General features: G+C 47.2%; 2 long non-coding RNA genes across 2 annotated transcripts; both read left to right on the top strand.

The window, feature by feature from the left end:
• The first annotated feature begins 10821 nt into the window (after positions 1-10821).
• LOC113998845 lies at positions 10822-11377 on the top strand. The gene is made up of 2 exons (XR_003544627.2): positions 10822-11015; positions 11227-11377. It is a non-coding gene; the product is annotated as an uncharacterized LOC113998845 (long non-coding RNA).
• A 2816-nt stretch (positions 11378-14193) lies between these two features.
• On the top strand, positions 14194-14941 carry LOC120323054. The gene is made up of 2 exons (XR_005563140.1): positions 14194-14333; positions 14818-14941. It is a non-coding gene; the product is annotated as an uncharacterized LOC120323054 (long non-coding RNA).
• The last annotated feature ends 7625 nt before the right edge of the window (positions 14942-22566 follow it).

Raw genomic sequence — 22566 nt, 5'->3', positions numbered from 1 at the left:
CAGTCTGCACTGAAAGAGTCAGCCCCTCCATTCCAGGGGCTAACACTTGTAAGCAAAACAAAACCTGCTTAATTTTGAGAGAAACCCTGGGTGGAAGTTTTTGCTGGCTAGACACAAATTTGTCACCATTTACCTTCCAGGGAGCACTTGCAGGCATGGACACTTGTTTCACAATGGGGTCCAAAGCTGGGGCAAAAATCATTTCAATACATGTAAAGGTGTAGGTTTTGTCTTTACCAGTCACACTCCCACTCTTTTTTCTATGCCTTTTACTGTGTCTCTTGAAAGGCTGGTGATGAGCCAAAGGTGAGAAAAGGCTGAAATTAAAAGAGAATTTGGATGCTTCATCAAAACATATCAGAACTCTGCTGCCTTGCAGAGTGAGGCCACAGTGCCAGCCCTTCTTACGAAACACTGGCTATTTCTGGCTGCTTTTTTTCAGCCTTCCCAGATGTGAGCAGAGCTCCCTGCATGTTCCTGGCACCTCTCCATCTGGATGTTGGCACTGCTGTGCTTTCTGAAGACTGAGCAGCATTGAGAGGGGCACAGAACAAGAAGACCTGGATTGCTGGTGGGACTGGATTTAAATGCCTTTACTCCAGCATAGGAGTTGCAAACATGGTTCCATGTGCAGACCAGACTGCACCTCAACTTGACTGAAGAGTGTAAAGGGCAAAGACAGGTCATTGCAGCCTTACATAAAGTAACAGCCTGTGCACTGTCCTCTGAACCTATTTTGAATAGACCTACAGTTTCTTGTATGAGGATGGGAAGGGGATGCTGGGCCATGCAGTAGTGTCTACAGCTAGAAGCATTGGTGGGTCTCAGTTTTGTGAGCAATCCCCTACTGTGGCTCATGTTCCAAAGGCAGTGCCACTGCTCTGTTCCCTACTCCCAGACCATTTCCCACAAGCACAACTTGCTCAGTTTGTTGTCTGCCTGCAGCTGAGGCTGTGTGACAGCAGCTCACAGGACACTCACAGGGCAGTGGGCAGGCTGCAGCACAGGGCTCACAGAGCAAGTTACAGAGGCTTGGCTGAGATCAGCATGCAGGATTTGAAAAATGGAGCCCTGAAAGATCCTGGAACCAAATGCCTCTGAATTTTGGGGCAGCCTGAGGGAATGTGGAACCTAGCCTTTATCCAGGTCCACAGGTATATGGCAGCAGCTATAAACGTGCTTAGGATGTGTGGATTACAGCCTGAATGTTAATGCAGCCCTTTTCTTCGGAATGGAAAGAATCCTGGCTATTGCAGAGCAGTAGGTTATTAAAATGGATTGGATTATTATATATTGGACATAGCAGCAGCTGGAGTGTATGGCAGGGCAGGTAAATATTCCTATCTGAAAGTGTGGCTTCTGCCTATTCATCAGTAAAAGCATATTTCTGACATTTCTTCTGGAACAGCTTCATAGGGATTCTCATCCCTCTCTTTGGAAGCCCAGATATACAGCTACAGCTCCCAGAATGGCAAATCTGCCTTGTTCTTCCTTTAATTACCTCACTGCTAAGGAAAAAAAAAATGACACACTTTTCTTCCAAGTGGAGATTAAGCAGAAATTCAGCTCTGTCTCCAAACTGTGTAGCTCCCAGGTCTGATTTTAAACAGCTAAAGAAATTCCTAATGCCTAAAGCCAGCAACCTCAGACCATGTGGAAGTTCCCCCCACATCACTAACCTGATTTCCCAAGGTGATGAGCTGCAGAAGGCCCCTTAACCCTGACATGAGTTATCTGTAATGAGGGGGAAAAAAAAAAAAGAAAAAAAGCCTTGCAGAGACAGATCCCCAAGCCTGCAACTTTCACTCAGTAATGGATTCAGTGGATCTCAACACGTGACCAGCACTCTGGGCCAGTGTTGGAGCTGTGAGGGACTGCAGCCAGACCCAGGCGTGCTGGGCGGATGCTTGGAGCTGGCTGAGACTCTGCTTCATGTCCAGAACTTCTCTGAGCCTGGAACTGGGCCCAAACCAACCTGTGGCTATCTGGCTCCCAGGCTGGACTTGGCTTGCATCTAGCCAGCCCTGAGCATAGTCTATCTGTACCTATCCTCCTGGCTGTGCCATGAAATGTTTGCATCAGCCAAAAGGATTTGCTCCACAGGAGTACATCTATTTCAAACCTCCCCCTGGATTGGTGTGTTTTTCAAATTTATATGGATAGTAAGAAAGAAAGATCCTGCTCCTCAAATAAGGGATCCAGAGCTGAGTTCACAAGGAACTAAGGATACATCCCTACTGCTGGCACAGAACAGTGCAAACATACCCCAAATACCTCAGAAGTTAATGGTGGATTAAGTTTCACAGCTCAAATACTACAGAGTGGAGTTCAATTGGGGGTTTGCTACAGAAAGAGACTGAAACACAGTATTTCATCCTGCTGGACAGTGTCCAGCTATTAGCTAGTGGCACATTCCAGAGGAATGGAGGTTACACTGTGCCCTCTCCGACTCCTGTATAAATAGCAGCATCCCCACAGAATCAGGGACAGAGTATGAGGGATACAATAGTTCTGGGGGAAGAACATCCACTTGGGAAGGTGAAGTCCCCACATGAATGAATAGCTAATATGCTAATATTATTTAATCACTGATTTATATGTAACCACTTTGAGGGCATTTGTGCTCCTCCCCTTGGAGAATGGTCTTTGAGTCCCCTAGTGAGTGATACTTGAATTTCTCTTCCCTATAGAGATATTTCCTTTTGGAAATGATTCTACGAAACAGTTAGATATTAATGAATTTTTTAGAAGCAATTTCTTCATACTTTTTTTTTTGCCAAAGCTGTTTTCTAGTTTAAACTTCAACTGAACTGAATAGTCTTGGCTTACTACAAGCTGTGTTTCTCTGTGAATAAATAATTTTCCAGTTCCCCCTCCTTCAGATCTTATGTCCCATGGTATGCTTGGAATATCTCTGCATAGATGCACGGCATCATTTTTCCATATGGATCTGCAATCAGTTCCTTTGTAGTTTGGTGTAAACGATTGCACAAAATTAGTGCCTGAGTATGGGGAGCGCAAATGTTCCTTAGCACCCTCCCTGGGACTCTGCAGAGCTGTGATCTGGGCCACCAGCTTCTCACCACGAGGACAGCTGCTGGCTCTTAGTGTGTACAGTGCTTGCTGATATGGGCAGTGCTTGCAGCATAGGCAAAGGTCCCCTCCCTCATCCATCTTGTCACACTGCCCTCCTCCTGATTAGAGATCACAAAGTTACAGAATATGCTGAGTTGGAAGGGACCGACAAGGATCATCGAGTCCAACCCTTAGCCTGGCACAGGACCATCCCCAGGAGTCACACCATGTGCCTGAGAGTGTCATCCAAAGGCTTCTTGAATTCTGTCAGGCTTTGGTGCTGTGACCACTGCCCTGGGGAGCCTGTTCCAGTGCCCAACTACCCTCTGGGTCAAGAACCTTTTTCTAATATTCAACCTAAACCTTCCCTGACACAACTGCAGGCCATTCCCTCACGTCCTGTCAGTAGTCACCACAGAGAAGAGATCAGTGCCTGTCCCTTTTCTTCCCCTCATGAGGAAATTGTAACTGCAATGAGGTCTCCCCTCAGTCTCCTCTTCTCCAGGTTGAACAGATCAAGTGCCCTCAGCTGCTCCTCATGCGGCTTTCCCTCGAGGCCCCTCACCATCTTCATTGGAGGGCAATGGACACTCTCCAGTAGCTTAATATCTTTCTTAAATTGCTGTGACCAAGAGTGCACACAATATTCAAGGTGAGGCCGCCCCAGTGCAGAGCAGAGTGGGACAATCCCTGCCAGTCTCCTGACAGAGTGGGAAGTCCAGACACAGATGTTTCTCTTGATCCCAGCCTCACGCTTGGCAGCACAGCACGTTGCATTCCCTCCAAGACATACCATTGGGCCAAAACACACACACAGAGGGTTTTATTTTTACTTCTGAGCTTTTCATAGCAGCCTAAGTTGTGTAATTCTTGCTCTTCCCTATCTCTTTTTTTGACAGCAGTGCACACTCGGGTTACATCCAGCCTGAGCACACTCTGGTATGTACCAGTGACTCTATTTTTACTCCTCCTCCTAGCTCAGCTGTGAGCTCTGTGGTTTTTGATACCCTATGCAAACTGGAAAAAGAAACATGCTTTATAGCCCAGAGCCACCCACAGCTAGCAGTTCCCAAACCCCTACCGGACGCTTCTTTGGCCCCTCTGCCTGCCCGAGCCTGCCACTATGGCTTAGCCCTGGTCATGAGGTTGTTCTCACACCCACAGCACTGCTGCCCTCCAGCTGGGCCAGCCTGGATAGCACTGTGCCCCTAGCCCAGCTCCCAGCACCTGGGAGCCCCCAGCTCCCGTTGCTGACTGACCTCCAGGATTGGATGAGACCTCGAGGCTCCTACCTACTAAACTGCCATTTGCTTTTCCCCAGAAAAAAAATCCCCCTCCTTGGGATACCTGGGGGCAGCTTTGCTTTGAGAGGTCTGTGCTCATCTCCTCTGTAGGTGCTTTCTCATTGCTGCTGCTGCTGCAGCAGTGCCTGGTAGGGGGAAGACATGGCTCTCTCTCTGTGGTCGCTGTGCAGAGGGGAAAGCCGGGCTAGCAGAGACATCAGAGGCTTTTTAAACTTCTGTCCACTCTTCCCACGCTTCTTGAATTATCCTTGCTTCCTAGCAGCCACAACCATGGCAGAAAGCCACCGAGGACGCAGACACATGGGCACTCGTCTCTCCCTCCTCCAAATCCTGGGGTACTGAAGTATTCGTCCCCGCTTAGGATGCCCAGGATCGACACCCTCTCCCAGCTTCTCTAACGCTCTGTGCATGTCTGGCTGCTTCTCCAAACCCTGTCTCCTAGTGCCAAGCTGCAATTTCGGGCTGCACACGCAAGAGGCAGCCTGCCCTCGGCAGCCAAGGCCACCTGCCTGCCACCCCCGAAGGGAAGGGACCCTCAGCCTCCCCCGTGGCTGCCGGGCCAGAGACCCTTTCATGTGACACCAGCTATTTCTGTCGTTGAACTGGTGACTCGAAAGTGCTCGGAGCAGGGTGGAAAGAAAAAAAATGGCAACTGCAATGTAATTAATGCTGTAACAACTTGTTTCCCCCTTGGAGAATTATACCATTAGCTGCTTCAATTGTGCATGAAATATAAATTACATTACTCAGAGGCATCATGTCTAAGCAGATACAATCCTAAGTGACACGGCTTGCCACAGTGTATCATGCTCCCTGGTCAAAATTAACAGAAGCCCGGTTGCCTGAGGCTAGCAGATACTCATTCAGATATCAAAGTTATAACCACGGTAGTTCAACCGCCTTCCTGCCTCAGGGAATTTCCCAGGGGAAAGCAATGAAACCAGGCTCTATCATCCTATGAGAGCAACTCACAGGTTCGAAAAATGATGGTGTACCCCTGGCAACTTCTTATTTCAGAGCCTGGTGCTTTAACAACCCAGGGATGCTGTAGCATTGCTGTCCTCATGCCCACCTGTGATTTGCATGCGTCTGATTCCTGTTTGCTAGCAGACAAAATCTAACCAGGATGATGGTGCTAAACATTACAGGGATTAATAGTGAGGACTTGGCAGGGGGGCTGCTGAGCTGTAAAAGGAACCCAGAAGGAGGAATTTCCCCCTCCCACTGAACTAGGACCCTTTTTCAGGAGACAGGCAGCTTCAGTTCTTGTACGTGGCTCCTCTAATTTTGGGTTTAGCAGCTGGCTAGAAGACACATTTTATTCTCCTCCGACGCCCATCTATAATGAATGATTGCAACCCTGCAGCCTCGATTAGCCGTGTTCTTGAAGAATAATTTTCTCCACTGTTGGAATAGCATCCCAGTTTTATTTTTTTTCTAGTGCCTTAAAATGGACTCTTAGAGCTGCAAATGCTGAAAACACAGACAGAAAGGGAACTACGGTTGCTCTTCTCTCTCTGTAAGAATAGGTCTTATCTTAGTTTGCCTTTGCAAAATGTAAATCCTAGATAAATCTTTTCCTTGGAAAAAAAATATGGGAAAAAAGGGACAGTCTTGACAGTCAGCCAGAGCAGTTCAGCCAGTATCTTCTTACACAGGGCCAAATCCTGCAAGGTGCTGTGTGCCTTCAGCTCCCATTTAAATCAAAGGGAAACGAGGATGCTCAGCACTTCTGAGGCATTTGGCATGGTTCTTGGCATTTCAGTGTTTTACCAGTGACATTGCCTGCGAACTGCCAACAGAGTCATCAGTTCTGGTAGTTAACAGTGATTGCCCATGGTGAGGACCCAATGCTATGCAGAAGACAGCTCAGGTTAGGTGTCACTCACCATGTTTACTTTCTGAGTTACAAAAACTGCAGCACCATTTTGTTTGCAGGTCCATATATTGTGTGTATTTTGCCAGTAATGTTGCGTGCAAGGTAGTGGCTCAGCATCAGATTAAACTGTAGGCGTTGACAAGTCCAGTTTTGGTCTTTTAGTTCCCTGTGACCTCTGCACCTCAATATAGCATGAGGAATGCATGAGAAGTACCTTGCTCTAAGCCAGAAAACCTGTCTGTCAGAGGAAAGAAAATGATCTTGGTCCAAATTGACTTTGGAAGGGAAGGTTGTTTTCTCGGTCTCTTGTCTGGCTCAAAATCCAGACAGACAAAATTTCTTTATTCCAGAAAAACTGTTACTAAATTCAGTCAACAAGTAAAACTGGAATAATTTCAAAAGGAAGACTCCTAACCGCTTTCCTATTTTTGATTTTTGAGTCAAAGTGCAAGACATCTGATTTTAAAAGAAGGAAGTATTTAATACAGAAGCAAAATCACCCTCAAGGACTTTGTCTCCTGAAACAAAAATTACCTTCAGGATTCAGTTCAGGGGAGATGCTTCCCAGTGCTGGTGTAATCCATGTAACTAAAGCATGGAGATGGTTATCCTGTTCGTGACTGAAAGTCATACCTGCAAATGTGCAGCCACAGGCAGCCAAAGGCTCCCAGGTGGGGCAATCCCCAGGTGGGATGGAGGCAATGCAAGGTGCAACAGGGGCACCCTGTGCAGGGGGAGATCTGTGATGTGGCTGTCTCTCTAACTAACAGGGGACCTTGCCAAGTGTTGAAATGCCATGGTACCGCTTCCTTGTAGCCCTCACCGGCTTCTCTTCGGCAGACAGAATGGCAGCAAAGGCTTCTGAAGAAAAGGCAAGAAAAACAAAGGGAAAAGGTGATTTTCAGCAGTGTTATTCTGAGAGTCAAGCACCCGACCTGACACATGCATCTGGAGAAGTCTGCCCTGCCCCCACAGCTACAGCCAATGCAAATACACCTAAACATGTCAATATTCACAACACAGCACTTAAAAAAAATAGCTGGAGGAAATCAAACGTGTTTCTTCCTGAGAAAACCAGGGAATATACATTCCCAAGTGCTGAGCAAGATCATCCATTATACATTTCTATCTATTCCACTGACTGCCTGCTCGTCCCCCATGTGCCTACACAGGACAGACACCCTGGTTCTGTATCCAGCATGGGAGAATTGCATCCACCAAAGAGGCATCTCTACATTTGTGGGTTTGCTCTCCTGAAACGTTGAGATACCAGCACTCTTTCAGGGACAATTTTCTTGGCAAGGGAAGATCTTGACTGTCGATTGCACTTCGGCAGCAGCCAATATAGGAAGTAACGGTATAAATTCTCATTCTCATTAAATGTGTCTGTCTGACTGATGGACGCCGCTAGAATTACACAGCGGATCCAGATTTGTGGGTCTGACAGTAATAAACCAAATTTTCATATAGAATACATGTCTCAGAGGGGTGTCAGAGGTGCTTTATTTCCGTGAGTTATAGGCTCTGCGTGACACAGGAATGGTGCTGGCCACCACAGAGGGGAATGGTCACTGAAACCAGCCCAGCCCTGACAAGCAGAGCAGCCACCTCCTAGACACAGGCTGCGCTCACTCTCCAAGAGACAGGCTCATCTACTGCTCCTGTTCATCTGAGAGACCTTTCACTCCCAAAAAAGCTGTCCTGTATACTGTGAGTCACTCCTGCACCCTGCTGCAGCAGCCTTGGTAGGAACAGGCCAAGAAGAGAAAACCAGGCACAGGAGCATTTGAGCTTCTCTCCCAAACCCACCATCACCTCTTCAGCCTCTGGTAGCTTCTCAAGAGAGCCACTATGACCAGATGAGCAGCAGTGAAAGTGCTGCAAAGGTCAGGGCACTGGCCTTTTTTCCTTATAAAGCATGAGCAAGCCAAAGGTGCAGGTGCCAGGTCTGGGATGTGATGGGTCACTTCACAACTGTGAGGCAGCCAGGACACTCAGAGCTTTGTTTTCCAAATTGCTACAGCAACGGCCAGGGTTAGATACCAGAGCCTTAATTCATCGGCACGGCTGCCAATGGTGGAGTGGTGCCAGAAGGAAAGGTCTGCAAATTTTCCCAGTACGACTATTTATCAATACTGCTCTCTGTCCTGCTGTTTCAAGTGGGTTAATAAAAGACGTAAAATATTTCCTTGTCTTACTTTTGCACTTTGAGCTTCTGTTTTGCACACAAGGCTCTTTTCTCCTCTCCTGTCTCAACTTTTTCCAAGCAACCAGTCTCAGTTTCTTCCCAGTGATCTGTCTCCCTCTCACAGCCACCATGATGACCCTATCCTGGGGTGTGAGGTGCTATCCCTGCTGCTGCAAGTCCGGGGGGCTGTTTTGTTCTGTCCTCTCTTCGGTCTCCCTCCCAGGCACTAGGTAACACTCAGGAGACTCTGTGGCAGCTCCTGCTCACTGGCTTTCCTTGCCATGGCCTAATTTTAGTCCCTGAGCCCTTCACTGCCATGATGCCAAGCCCCACCTTAAATGTGCCTCCCGAGCCCACTGACTGTGCCGTGTGAGCATCCCTGGTCCTATGGCCTGTTTGCTGCCATGGCTATGAGCTCCTCTGCTGGAGTCCTGCAAGTGAATCAGCCAGCAGCAGCTCTGCTTTTATAGCCCTCTTGGAAGCACTTTCTTCCCCGTTGGAAATGTCAAAGGAAATTCCCCTTGACGAGGTTGCTGGCCCTGGAAAATCAGCTAGGAGCATGCCAAGCAGAGGGCTCTGGTGAGTCTCATGTTTCAGGACTAATCCTGTGGCCCATGGTGGAGGAAGGTCCATGGGATGGTGACTGAGTGGGCTGGGCTGCTGTGCTCCAGGGGCTCTTGAAAGAGGATTAGGTCAGTGCACTGAACAAATGGAGGGCGAGCAGAAAGCTCAGTCATTTTGGGATTGCTCATCACAGCTGCAGACAAAAAGGTGAGAAGAGAGATTTAAAAGATTATTCTGAACTCAGGTCAGACTTTAGGAGAGCAGCCAGTGGTGGATACCCAATCCATTGGGTGGATACCCAATGACAGTGCTCATGGATGAGGCTGGGCACACACTCCTGCCCACCAGTCCTGGCCAGAGGGATCGCTGTGCAAACGTTTGGGATAGGGCAGGACAGGCCTGAACTCAGCTTTGGTGTGTGCTCAGCCCTGCCTTGCTGTGCTGCAGGGCAGCATGGATGCCACTTTCCCCTTTGCTGTGGGGAGCATGGGGAAGCCCAGGGCAAATCCGTTTCACCGGCTGCTCTCAGAAAGGCTCTAGGGAGCATCAGGCACCTTCAGGGTGTGCACTAAATGTTAAAAAATGGAGACAGTGAGATTGTGATTAGGCAGATTATATGGAGATGGAGGCTTCTATCTGCTTTTTGGATCTTTTTTCTCATTCACGGGGTGTGGGCAGTTTCTGGTCCCATTATTGTGTTTGTTTAGGCTGATATTTGCCATTAAGTCCTCCCCCAGTCCCAGCCTTTCTCCCTAGAAGTGCCTTTAGGGTTTCCACAATGACAAGGCTCTTGCAGGCTTTGCAGTAAGTGCTTACCCACATGCTGGGGCTCCACCTTGCCTCAGTGACTTGGAAGATTTTGCTGTTCCTGAAATGGTGACCTTTCTCAGTCTTGAGACAGCATGGAGTTTTATATTGTGTTTTAGGATTTGCATTTTTATTTACTGTGTGTTTCATTGGACAGCTGTTCTCTAGCACAGACTTTTAATGCCTTGAAGGAGATTTCCTCAGTATCCCCTCTCCTCTATGTCCTTTAAAAGTAATATTTGATAAAACTAAGCTGATTTTTTTGCATTCCCCAGTTGATCTCCCAGACTGATTGCATGACTTTTAGTGCCTTATTTCCCTCCCCACATCCTATATTACTCTTACAGGCCATACAGACTGCTGCTCTCCTGTAGTGTGATAACAGACACCTGGAAAGAGAGGAACCAAGAGAAAAAAGAGAAAACTGTAAAAATTAAAATCATGACCCCTTCCCCATCCCCTGAACTTCTTACTCAGAGAACAAGCAGTGGTCATTTTCCAGATAAAAGCCATATATTACAGCACTTCCCAGAGATGCCTGTACTGATGATCTTGAAAACCACCCTGGGCTAAGACTCATTTAAAATCTCTCTGGGCAATTTAAGATTTTGCATGTCTACAAAATCCAGTTCTGAATATTTCAATGTTCAAGTAGGTTGAGATCCAGCCTTGCTATTTGGCAGGCTGAATCAACCCCAACCCTCGTGGAAGGGAACTAGCTGTGCCCCATCCTCGGTACAAGCAGTGGTGCCACACAAATTACCTTGATGAAGTTCAGGCAGAACTGTGCTGCCTTGTGCACATGTGTGATGAATTTCTCCTTTCACACTTCCTTGGAAGGAAGGAAAGAGCCACAAACACCTTACCCGCATTTCAGCCAGTGGTCCCTCCAGCAAGGGGGTTCATGTCCCTGAGCTCTTGTCTCTGTGGGCACTTCTCGTTCCTGCAACCTTCCCTCTCTGCTTTCCCTTTGTGAGGTAGTCACCTTCTGGTTCCGTGAGAATCAGTGATCCTTGGGTGTTTTCCTTCAGCCTTGTCAGCTCAATCTGAAGAAATGACATGCTAGACTGTTGTTTTGGGAGCTAACTATTTGAAATGTGATGCAGATCTGGCAAAGTTGCAAAAGGTTACACCAACGAAGCCGAGAAGATGCAAGCTTTATCACTGGTGGATATGGGAGCCTTGCCGTCTGGGGTGGGTGAGTTCTAAATCCTTTCCAAAAATCTGAAGGAAAGGCCTCTTTCTTGGGTAAAACCTTCCTCTAAGAACAAGGCAAACAAAGACCCTTTTCTGCATCCACCAGAGAGGAAGGAGGGAGCATGGATTTGCCCTTGAGGCAGTTGATGTGCTGATCTGAAACAGACAAAGCGATTTTACTGACATTTGCCCTTCCTTCCCACATTTTGCAGGAGTCAGAAGGCAACAACTGGAGCTGTAGGATATTAAAGGACTTGGCAAAGTTATCATAGATTGTGACATATTTATCAGGAGCTTGAGCTTCTCTGAAAATTCTGACTACACCAACTGTATCTGTTACTTGATTAAAAATACTCATAATAATTCATACCCTCCTGCAGCTTTTGCAAGGAGCTAAGTGCTGAGCTGTTCTGTGGGAGCTCTCCTTGACCGATATATTTCACAACGATGTGCGTGATAGATATTAACACTATTGTTACGTCAAACACTAGTTTCATTTTTGATAAGCTGGGCAGAGTTGTACCATGCCGCCTTGAAGATGTTACAAAGTCCAAACCCGCTGGTTTACTATCTCTGGTAGCAACAGGACCCACTTCAGCACTCAGATTGTGGGTTATTTGAAACAGTCCCTATCTGTGCCAGGTGGTTTTGTCCCATAGTCGCCGGGCAGTGGTGCTTAAAGGCTTTCAATATCATAACCTATACAGGGGTGCATACATCATTTCTTGTTCATTTCAGCTTCTGGGGGATGAGTGAATTGGGTGTTTTACTACACTTCCTATACTTAGTGGGAAAATGGAGGCTGTAATCAGAGAGCAGAGTGAATCAAATCACCACTGCATGAGCTCTCACTAAAGAGAAGGTGCAGCAGCCTGCACCAAGCCAGTCAAGCAGAAGTCATTGCCACCTGACCCTGGCCATGAGTATTTCAGGTATTTCTGATGTGACACTACACTTTCCTGCTGATGTTTCTCCTCCAGCCAAAGGGTTTCACAGAGGTGCTGAGGGAAGGTCTGGGCAATCCTTCTGTTGGGGGGCAAACAGATACACCAACACCTTCAATGCCTTTGTTGCCCATATGTGGGGTGGGAAGGGGTTAATGGTACAGCATTCAGGATCACTGCAGGATCATGTGGGGGGTCATGTGCAAGGATGCAGGGAGTAAAAGGTGACACTGAGGAGCTAATGAAGGTGGGAAGGACCAGGACTTTAGCTTCAAGAGCTAGGGGAGGGTGTGAGGAAAAGGGCTTACTGGAGGCTACACAGCACCTGGTGGAAGGGACAGAGCCACAGAGGTAGCTCAGGAGTGAAAGTCACTCTCCTCTTCTCTGCTTAGTGCCTTCTTTGGACTGAGTCCAAACCTGAGAACTTTGCAACTCAGATCCACCCACACAGTGTTAACTAAGCTTGTGTAAAGCTGGATACAGAGCTCCACAGTGCTGAAAATCAGATGCTTATGCAGGGGGTTAGATATAGCAGTGAGCGTGTAACTTCAGGGCACCTTGTCGAGGAGCTCATTCCATGCACTCCAACAGTAGCATTCTCTCTGCTCAGACTCTCCCTCGAAGAACAACCTGGCCTGGCTTGCACAGCGTACCTCAGATGTTTTGGGAGCATAAGGGGCCACGGTAAGGAAAATGGGAAGGGGCAAGAACAGGAGGAGATGCATATTGGGTGAAGGAGAATTGTGCTGATGTCCCAGGCTGACATCCTGCCCTACCTGACCCAGCCACTCTGAAAGATGTGTAGTAACCCTTTCTGAGTGTCCTCAGGCAAGCTGAGCTCCTGGGAGAGGGGTGGCAGGCAGCCAGTGCTCCCAGTGCTCCCAGTGGGCTGGATAGTCGGCTGAACTCAATACCCAGGCAGACCCAGCCCCTGCTCCTGACTCTGCTGCACACCTGGGGGAGGCACTTCCCACCTCCACTCCTGGCACTCGGGAAGGGGAAATTTATGATCCTGACCTTCTTCCTGCTGTCAGATCAGCTGATGAAAAAGTACTATCTAGGAATTGATTAGGGACTGGTCCAAATCACTGCTATAAATCTAAATGTCCCCAATCAGGAATTCCAATGTAAAGTTGAATTTTAACATAGACCCTTTCTGTAACAGGCCAAATCTGGATTCTCGGTTTCCTCTAGAAGAGTTTAACTAAACTTTTCTGAGTCTAGCTTCTAAATACATTAATAGCAGCAAGTGAATCTCCAGCACTTCTGGAGTTAATCAAGAATAAATTGACGTTTTCAAATAGATTCAGGAGATCTGGTCATAAATCGTCTGTAGGATAAAAAGCAAATATAAATTTTCAAAAAAATTTAACCTTGCATGGTGTATAAAGAGAATACATAATATTCTTGAGCATAAATACATCTCAAATCAAGCCCATTGTGTATTCAGAGAATACGTAATGGGTTTGCTTGAGACATTTACCTCAAGCTGAGGCTGAACTGGCAATCTTTTTATGACCAAATAGTTCTTTGCAGCTTTCTCCATGCTTGTGTATATATCTAATTTTGCAGGCCCAGTACAGACAGTCCTCAAGTATATGTAGATGTGCAAAGGCTATATAACACCTCTCTAACATTACAAGCCCTGGAGTCAGCTGTGAAAGTTGACTCATGTAGCCTGAGAGGACAGAGTTTGTAGACACAAAGCAGTATATTGACTGAAGAGGGACACATGCCAACTGGAAGAACTGGAAAGAGAGCACAAGGAATAGGCTGGAGTTCTGATCACCTTTATCTGAGGGCTTAGGGTAGGGATGTGAGACAGCAGCAAGAACCACACTGACCTGATGACTTTCAAGCACTCCAGCTGAAGTCACAAGAAGGGGGAAGACACTGAGACTGCAGGAGGCACAGATAAAGCCAAGTCACTGCCCTGTCTTTGCATGAGTTGTGACACCACGGCCCTGGCACAGCACAGCACTGAACCATGCACTTCAGTCCCAGGTGCTGGGCAGGGGACTTACTGCCCTGACACACTGATCAGATGTGCTGATCCAGTGTGAAAGAAAGAGGCTGTCCTGGAACTGACAGCATGGTCATCACCAAGGTCATAACTCGCCTTTGCAGTGAGATGGTTCATTATGAGGTGGAGAGCGATCTGCCTGGGCCAGAGGCTGCAGGGAGCAGCAGTGGAACCGGCCTGAAGAGGCAGAGATCATGCTCAGACGTGTGCACACCCTCACTCACACCAATACACATGCTTCTGCACATGCTGTTCCATGTGCACACGCACGCTTCTGCACATGCTGTTCCCATGTGCACAGACACACTTCTGCACATGCTCTTTCCTGGCCTGGTGTGTGTCACGTCTGCAGGTCAGAGGTTCAAGTCAGATAGACTGTTATTACTGGGTTTGAATTAGTATAGGGTTCACTGGCTGTGTCCACGTGACAGGGCTCTGATATCAGGATGAACAAGTACCTAACTGTACACCTGGATGAGAAGTGGTGGCATACCAATCCCCCTGAAGTCTTCCTCGAAGCAAAACATCGGCAGGTGACAGGGAAGGGGCATAAATTGGATCCAGCACCTGCTCCTGCAAGGACCCTCAGAGGTCTGGAGCTGTTGGTCACAACCCAGCACCCACCAGCATACATGGGGACAGGGTCAGACAGGGTGCGTGAGTTTTGTAAGGGATCATCACTCACCAGGAATGTCCATTGCAAACCCTTTCTGAAAGACAAGAGATGTTGGTTCCTCAATGCTGGCCTCTTGCTTGAAGTCTGCTGCTTCTTTAATATTAACAAAATCCATCTTGCCTCTATACTAACACCCTGCAAATATAACTGCAATTCACAGGAAGCCAGTGCGTGTGCCAGAACAACCATGCTGCACACAGGAGACCTACTACAAGAATTACATTTCTTCCCTGGTTCCAGTCACAGGCCAGAGAGCAGGTTTATGAAAGGTTAATGCCCCCTTATATGGCTGCTGTCAGTTCTCCCTTCTACCAGTGGCTACATTTTAGTCTTCCTTCCTCCACTCCTTGTTTTCCTTCCATCCAAGAAACACAGCTCCAGAAATGTGAAGGGGAAGGTGTGAGGAAATGATATCAGCATCCCCAGCTGATCCAGGTAGTGAAAGCGTGGTAACACCAGTGGCACTAGAAGTGCCTGGGACTATTCTCGCTGAGCTGTGGTTCCTGGTTCAGGGTTTGGCCAGATTTTCTTCTCCATCTAGTCCCAGCAGTGGCAGCCCTCACCTGAAGTCCAAGTGTACACTCAAGCTCCAGTTTTCTCCTCTGATACAGCAGCTCTGTCCTCCTTCAGTGACATAAATTGTTCTCACCAGGTTTTGAGGGATGTCCACATGGACCCCCTCCAGCCACCTATCTGCTTGATGGTATGGAGCCATCTGAATGATTTCACATCCTGTTCCTTGGGACCACACTTGTGTATGTGTGGGGGTACATGGTGAGGCATTAACACTTCTACAAACTTCCTCCTTTAACCCTTACTTTCCTCACTTGTCTCTCTCAGGTGACATTAATAGAATTTGACATTGTGGCATGACCCGTTAGTCATCCTGCCAGACTAGTAATTTGGTCAAATGACAAACTTTCAATCATTTGAACGAATGGCTCTTTCACTAGGGCATTTGATCAAATGATTAAAACTAAAAGGCATTTGGCCACATGACTGAAGATGTGATCATGGCTCTGGACAGGTGCCGGAGCAGATTTTTATAAAACAATCAGGCTGGAGTGTAATTCTTCATGCACCAGAGCTTCAATATGAACAGGTCCTACCTGCTGCTGATGTTATGAAGGAGCATGGGTTTCCCTGCCTCCTCCCCTTCTGTGTCCTCTCTCACGTTCAGGGTGCTTGGGTCTGACCCCAAAGGCACAGGAGCACTTCTCAATCCCTTTGACCATTGGAGATGGGCTGGGGAAAGGGTGGTGAGAAGGGGCAGTGCAGGTGGGAGGACAGAGAGGGGAGCATTAGCATGGCTGGCTATGGCATGGTGCCCCTGGGAATGATTACCTGGCCACCCCACATGGCCAATGTTCAAAGCACCAGTTTGCTCCAGGAAAGGCTGCTGCCTTTACCAGTAGCACGAGAGAGTGTAGGGAAGGGATTGTCCTCCTGGCTTGCCTTTGCTTTTAATGGGCATGAAGCTCTCTGTAAGGCCATGGATTTTGTGCCAGTGAAGCAGCAGCCGAGCAGCCTGGCAGGACTGCTGTTGCTGCTTATGTGGGACAGGTTAGCCCAGGACAAGTTTTGCCATGCTGTGGGTGAAGGCGTATGACCTCCCTGCCACTGTGCCTTCGCCTTTGCCTTCACCTTTGTCTTCACCTACAGCTACATTAGGGGTGCCTGGAAGGAAGGGCACCACAACAACCCAGAGGAAGGACTGGGGTCCTGCCACTCTGCATGAGGAGTAAGCATGGAAGGAGCTGAAATGTGGCTCTCCCTCTCATAAGCAATGGAGAGTGTCTGGGGAAAGAGGTGTTCAGAGGTGTGTCTGGGGTTTGATCCTCCCAGGCGTCCTGTCTATTGCCTTCTGTCCCGTTTATTTACCACAGCAAGACAAACACTTTGCAGGCAGAGAGGTGACCACAATCTGTGGAGCTGACAAGCTGTGACTGGACAGAGACAATGTTTATGGTGAAGAGCTTCCTGTAGCTACAGAGAGGTCAACAGGATGCTTACCAAAAATAAGGTTCAGTTCATCAAAGTAATGAAGCTCAGGCAGGGAGCACAGAATGTACAAGTGAAGAAGCGAATGAAGCTTTTAAGCGACAACCACTGTGGTGCATTTAGACAGTATTCCCAAATTGCTATACTTGATGTTTTTTTGCCAAAAGGTAAAAAACCCTAAAAACATGACAAACCAAGAAAACAAAATAAAAGGGACTAATTCCTCACCACACTCGTTGCCTAACCACCATTCAGGTTTTCCTGCACATTCACAAGTGTGACCTTTGTACATTGTTGCTGGGGGTAGGCCTGGCTCCTCAGAGATGGGAAAATGTCTGATTGCTGGATGAAAGCAAAAAGGAAGTGGCTCTGCCAGCAGCAACCCTGGAGGTGCTTCCAGTGCTTACTGTATTTGGAAGACCCAGCAAAGTCATGTCTCCACTCCTATGGCTTCTGAAGGAAGTTTCCAGCCTTCCCTTTTCACCTAAGAACACAAAAAATGCCCTGCTGAGTCAGACAAGCAGTCTGTCGTGCCCAGTGCTCTGTCTTAAGAATTTTAAGGAGAAAATATGAGCCTCTGTGATCCTGTTTCCTTCATCCATCCCCCAACACCCACACTCGTAGATGGCTTAAGGGTGCTGAAGGGCACATCCTTGTCTTCTTTTCCTTTAATATTTGTTTACAGACCTGTCACCCATGACCGTATCTAACCCTTCTTAAGAAAAGAAAAGGAGAGACCTCATCCTCAAGACCCCTTATTTTATATTATGGCCAGTAAGCTGTATTCCAAAACAGCCATTCAAAACATTCAGAACAGGGAGGACAAGGCCAGTGAGTGCTCTGGTCTGAGGTCTGCCTTCACCTGGTGTCCACAACGCACAACATAACAGGATCCCTGGCTTGATCAGGAGCTCTCAGGAGCATGGAGACACAAGAGGCTTTTTACTAAATGCTTGGAAGTTTCTATTTGTCCCCTGTGAGATTTTCATTTGGGTAAATGAGTGAAATTTTCAGCCACTTGACTGACAGAGTGTTTGGGGAGGAGGAGAGCCTTATCTGCTGGAGTGATTTGATGAATTTACCATCAGAATGACTAAGATGTAGATTAACACATATGGGAACTCCTTTCTGCCTAATAAATGATACTCTCTCACTTGCCCCACCAGGGCATTGGGAGAACTCATTAATTACTGACTCTGCATAGCCTGGAAATCAGAAGATGTTGTTCTAATACTAACTGTTCTTATCTTGTAAAACAAAATGCTGTGTTTGGGTTTGAAGTTGGGTTTTTTTTGTTTGTTTGTTTTGTTTGTTTTGGTTTTTTTTTGGTTTTTTTTGGGGTTTTTTTTTGTTTTTTTTTGGGAAGGCACAAACAGGAGTTTGTTATGTGGTAAGGCTATTCACACAGCTACTTGAAGCAAATATAAATCATGTGGACTGTGCACAGACCAGGAGAAATCTACTCTATGCAAAATTAATGTTGGGCTGGCCCAGCAGAAGCAGCTCATGCAGCAAAGGTGAAGTGCACAGTCTTACAGGGAAGCTGTGTGCCTGCCCACCTGGTAAATTTATGTCTTTCACCTCTAGAACTTCAATTCATGCACAGTGTGAGGTTGTAAGTGAAATGAATTTATTGATGCCAGTTCATTCCCTAATGGGTAACAGTTCATGTCACAAAATCAGCACAGATAATTTGTCATGATTGGAAGTCTCTTCTAAAGAGAGGTTCCAGCATGCAGGGGCATGGAGGAATTAGTGGTTGGCCCCTGGGAGAGATGGCAGAGCTTGATAGAGAAGCCCATGCTCCAGCACAGGAAACAGAGGGAATAACTAACCCTCCCTCCCACCTCCTCACCCCCTTGTGAACTGCGTCAGAGAAAGTTCCTGTTGTTGCAACTTCAATGGTAATGAAAAACAGGCCTCCCTCAGATTATAGTTCATTTTAGGATGAAATGAGATGCAATGATTATCAACACTAAAGATCAACACTAGGGTCAGTGAGAAAACAATGCTAGTAGAGTAAAACAGAGGCAATGGATGGTATTTGCAGCTGTGCCAAGAAAGAAACATCACCTAATGACCCCTAAGGGTTCACTGAAGGGGGGATCCTGCTGACATCTTCAGTGGGTCTTGACACTGTTCCAGGCAGGACTCTGTCTCCCAGTTTAGCCTTGGGAAACTCCTCTCTTTGGCCTCACTTTTCATCCCTCAGGATAAAGCAGCCAGGAGATGCTGACGCATACTTCAGACCCTTGAATCACGTGTGCATCTGACAGGGGAATGCCTCAGAGCTGCCTTCAAGTATTTCCCCTGATCTGAAATCCTCAAAATCCACCAACTGATCTGTAACAGATAGCCTGGAAAGTACCTGCGAGTAGCATTTTGGATCTCTGCCTGCAGAAAGCTCCTCCTTCTGTCTAGGACACAATGGTCACACAAGTGTGACCTTGCCCAAGCAACACCGGGCTGGAGGTGGGTCTGCCATGATGAGCAGGGTAACACAAGGAGAGTCCCATCACTCAAGGTCGTTGGAGAGTTTGAGCTGGGAAAGCACAGGCTTGCTCCTACCTCTTCTTAGCCTATGCAGAACTGTGTGGTTGTGACCACGTGTGCCCCGGAGCCAGGGTGGCCAGGATGCTCCTTCAGGCACTGCCTGGCAGAGGCAGCGCAGAGATCTGTGGCAGAGGCAAGACAGGGATTTGTGGCATCAGGATGTTGTTGTCCCACTGACTGTTCAATTCCCGTTTGCCATCAAGTCACGGAGGCCCTCTTGGCCTTTTGGGGCCAAGTCATTTTAGTAATAGCTGGAAAAGAAGAAAAAAAAAGGGTAATTAGGTACCTGATCAACGGATTTTCTGAAAAGTTAGGAGGTGCTGGGAAAGAAACACTGAAATGCCCATTCCACCCACTGCCACTTTACACCTTCGATTCCAGTCCACTCTTCTGCTTGACCCAAGGAGGAGAAGCATTACAGGAGGCCAAAAAAACCCGTAAGATGCTCAGTCTCCTCATACAAAAAGTCATTCATAGAATGGATGACTAGAAATTATTCTTACTGTGCCCTGGGAAAATCTGAATTCAAAACCGAAAGAAACAAGGAAGCAAAAAACCCAGCCAAGGAAACAAGCTTCAATCAAATTTGATTCCAAAAGAGAAGGAAAATGTATAAAGATAGGAGTCTGTTTCTCTTCTGCAGGGCTGAAGTAGGAATTCCTTGAGACTTCACAGAGGAGACTGGCCATCCACTGCTCTCTCCAGTGCACTTCCAGGGCTCAAAGGCTGGCCAGGAGGCCCAGCAGACAGGAAGCCCTGGGAAGTCCTGCTGCCAGGGAGCCAGGAGATGGGGCTTGGCAGACTCCATCCCCTGCCTGCCAGGTGGGCTGCTGGGGAGGGAGGTAGGGAAGCTTTCAAAAATTGCTTGGCAGGGAGAATGTTATTCTGCATCTGCCTGGTTTCTGGGAGGATCTCATCAAAACTGACATGTTTCCAGTGTGTTTCAATGCCGGTGTATTAGATTTTGCTATGCCAGATAAGCAAGCCAGAAAATTGCTGACTGGCTGTACTGCGCACACTGAGAGCCAGCAAAGATCAGCTGTAGCCCAGTACATCTTTCCAACAAGCAGCCAGAGAAACCTGGGGAGTAAACTCACCGACCTCGACAGCAACATTCCCACAGCATTTAGCACTGACTTCTTCAGGTGTGGGCAGTACAGTGATGGTGATCTTGGGAAGCCAGTCATGGCCTCAGGAGGCTGGACTCCAAGCCGCTGTGGGCAGAGGAGGGACATGGCCCATTAGCCTTTACTTTATGCCTGCTCTTCTAGATAGGCCCTGGGCTTGACTGTTGACCTGGGTTCATTTCCAAGCCCTCCCCTATCAATCAGACATGCACACATACTGTTCCAGTAATGAATCAAGCTGGCTCGTTCTTGGCCTCAATCAATCAAGCCTGTGTACCACACAAACAGTCACCTAGACTGGAAATAAAAGGTAAAAAGAGCCCCAAGCACAGCCTGCAAGGAGCAACTCCCCACTGCAGCAGTTCATCAGAGGATGGAAATGTTTTGGTGTGCACAGGTGTGTCAGAGACATGGGGCAGCAATTGAAGATGGTGAGAAAAAAGATCCGAACTCGAATACTTTCTATTAAAAATGTGTGAAGAGAAATGTGACACTATTGGCATTGAAAATTCAGAAGGCAATAAAAGCTCAAACTGGGAAATTCCACACAGTTACAGAAAAGCAGGAACTCATGTTCTGCTTCTAAGCCTGCTTGAGAAAACCAAGCTGTCAGAATTAACCAGAGCACCTTCAAGCCAATAGCTGGAAATGGGCTGCACAGACAACCTGTGTAACTACAAATTTCTGCTAAGGTTTCTTAAAGATATCGGGAAAAAGAACCATGCAGCCAGAGGAGAGGCATTTGCTGGTCCTGGAATGTGTCAGGGTGATGAGCCGCCATGTAACCTGACAAAGACTGACCTACAAGATACAGCAGAAAATCCTTATTAGGCACCAGCCTGCTTATCAAGCAAGTCAACAAGCTCTCCCGAATCACTGCGTGAAAACTTAGCAGAAAATGTATCTTTGTGAATGTTGCTCTTCTCTCCCAGCTGCGCTGAGCTGACCATTCAGAATTCAAATAAAAGCAAGCTACACTCAGTGCTTGCTTCAGACCCGACCCAGCCCATGATTATCAGCCCCTTCCAGATGTTCCTGCAGCTGTATCGCTTCACCATCACCACAATTTGATGTGGCACCAAAGCAAATTAAGGGCTACATTTTCATAGGCCTCGCTGATGCTCTGTGCTCTGCGTTCTCCAGCTCGCTTCTCAGCCTGTTTTTTACACACTAGTGTCTTCAATTACTTTTCCAAATGAAAGGAAGTCATGGTACTTTAATTAAACATTTAATTGAAGGGAATAAAAAAGGAAGAAAAGAGGGAGGGAGCTGATGTTTGCCAACAAGGAAAGGATAACGGTGTGAGATTGCTGCTTCTAAATGAAACCTCACAATGCTGCTTTCTGCAGCAAGAGGCACCCTGGGCCGGGACTCATGTATCAAAGTACGGCTCAGCTCCTATTCAATTAATGTGTCTGTTTCAATGGGAAGCTTTTGTAAAGCATTGTTGGAAACGGTTTCTAATTTTCCCTTCAGTTTTTGGCTGGCTTAATTAAACTTACACCCACTGAACCCTTGTGTGTCTCCAAAGGCAGACTGGTTATTGACCTAAGGGATTTTTTTTAATCATTTCTATGTCTCCCTGGCCACCTTCAGTGAATTAGTGAATCCAGCTTTTTTTTTTTTTTTTTTTTTTTTTTTTTTTAAGGTTCATCTAATACCTAGGTGATTCTGCTCCCTCCCCCTCAAATAGCTGGCAGAAATGTGTATCATCTTTCCTTTTCTTTGGGTGCTGAGAACTGCAGCTCTCCAGGCTGGGGCTTCCCCAAATAAAGAAGTCATGCAAGCCAGTGCCTCCAAAGCAGAAGCAGGATGTTTTGGCACTCCTTGCCCCTTACCCAGGTGTTGGAGTGACTGTGAGAATAAAACCACTCACACATACAAAAATTCATGGGAGGGAGTCCTCATGAACTTACGACACAAGTTTGTTTTGTGAGTGACTTGATGAGGTCTGCATTGCTATGGGCTTGGGTCTCAAGAGCAAGCAAAGCCCTGTGGATTTCTAGTGTCTGTGAGGGACAGAATTACACAGTAGCCTCTTCCTCACTGGGGTGTTAGTAAAGCCTCTCTTTAGTTGCCTGGTCTAAAAAGACTTGCAGGCCTGATCGAATTTGGGACATCTCTCTATCAGATTCAGTGAAAATCTGCTAATAGGCTCATAGGTTACAGGAAAGTTGAACAGAATTGCAGAGACCTCCTCTCCTTTGGAAAGCAGGCTAAAAATGAGG

This window comes from Pipra filicauda, unplaced genomic scaffold (genome assembly GCF_003945595.2).
Source record: "Pipra filicauda isolate LSUMZ 115617 unplaced genomic scaffold, ASM394559v2 scaffold18_size4552066_pilon, whole genome shotgun sequence".
Lineage (NCBI taxonomy): Eukaryota > Metazoa > Chordata > Aves > Passeriformes > Pipridae > Pipra > Pipra filicauda.
The sequence above is the reverse complement of the archived record's forward strand: the minus strand, read 5'-3'. Positions and strand labels throughout refer to the sequence as shown.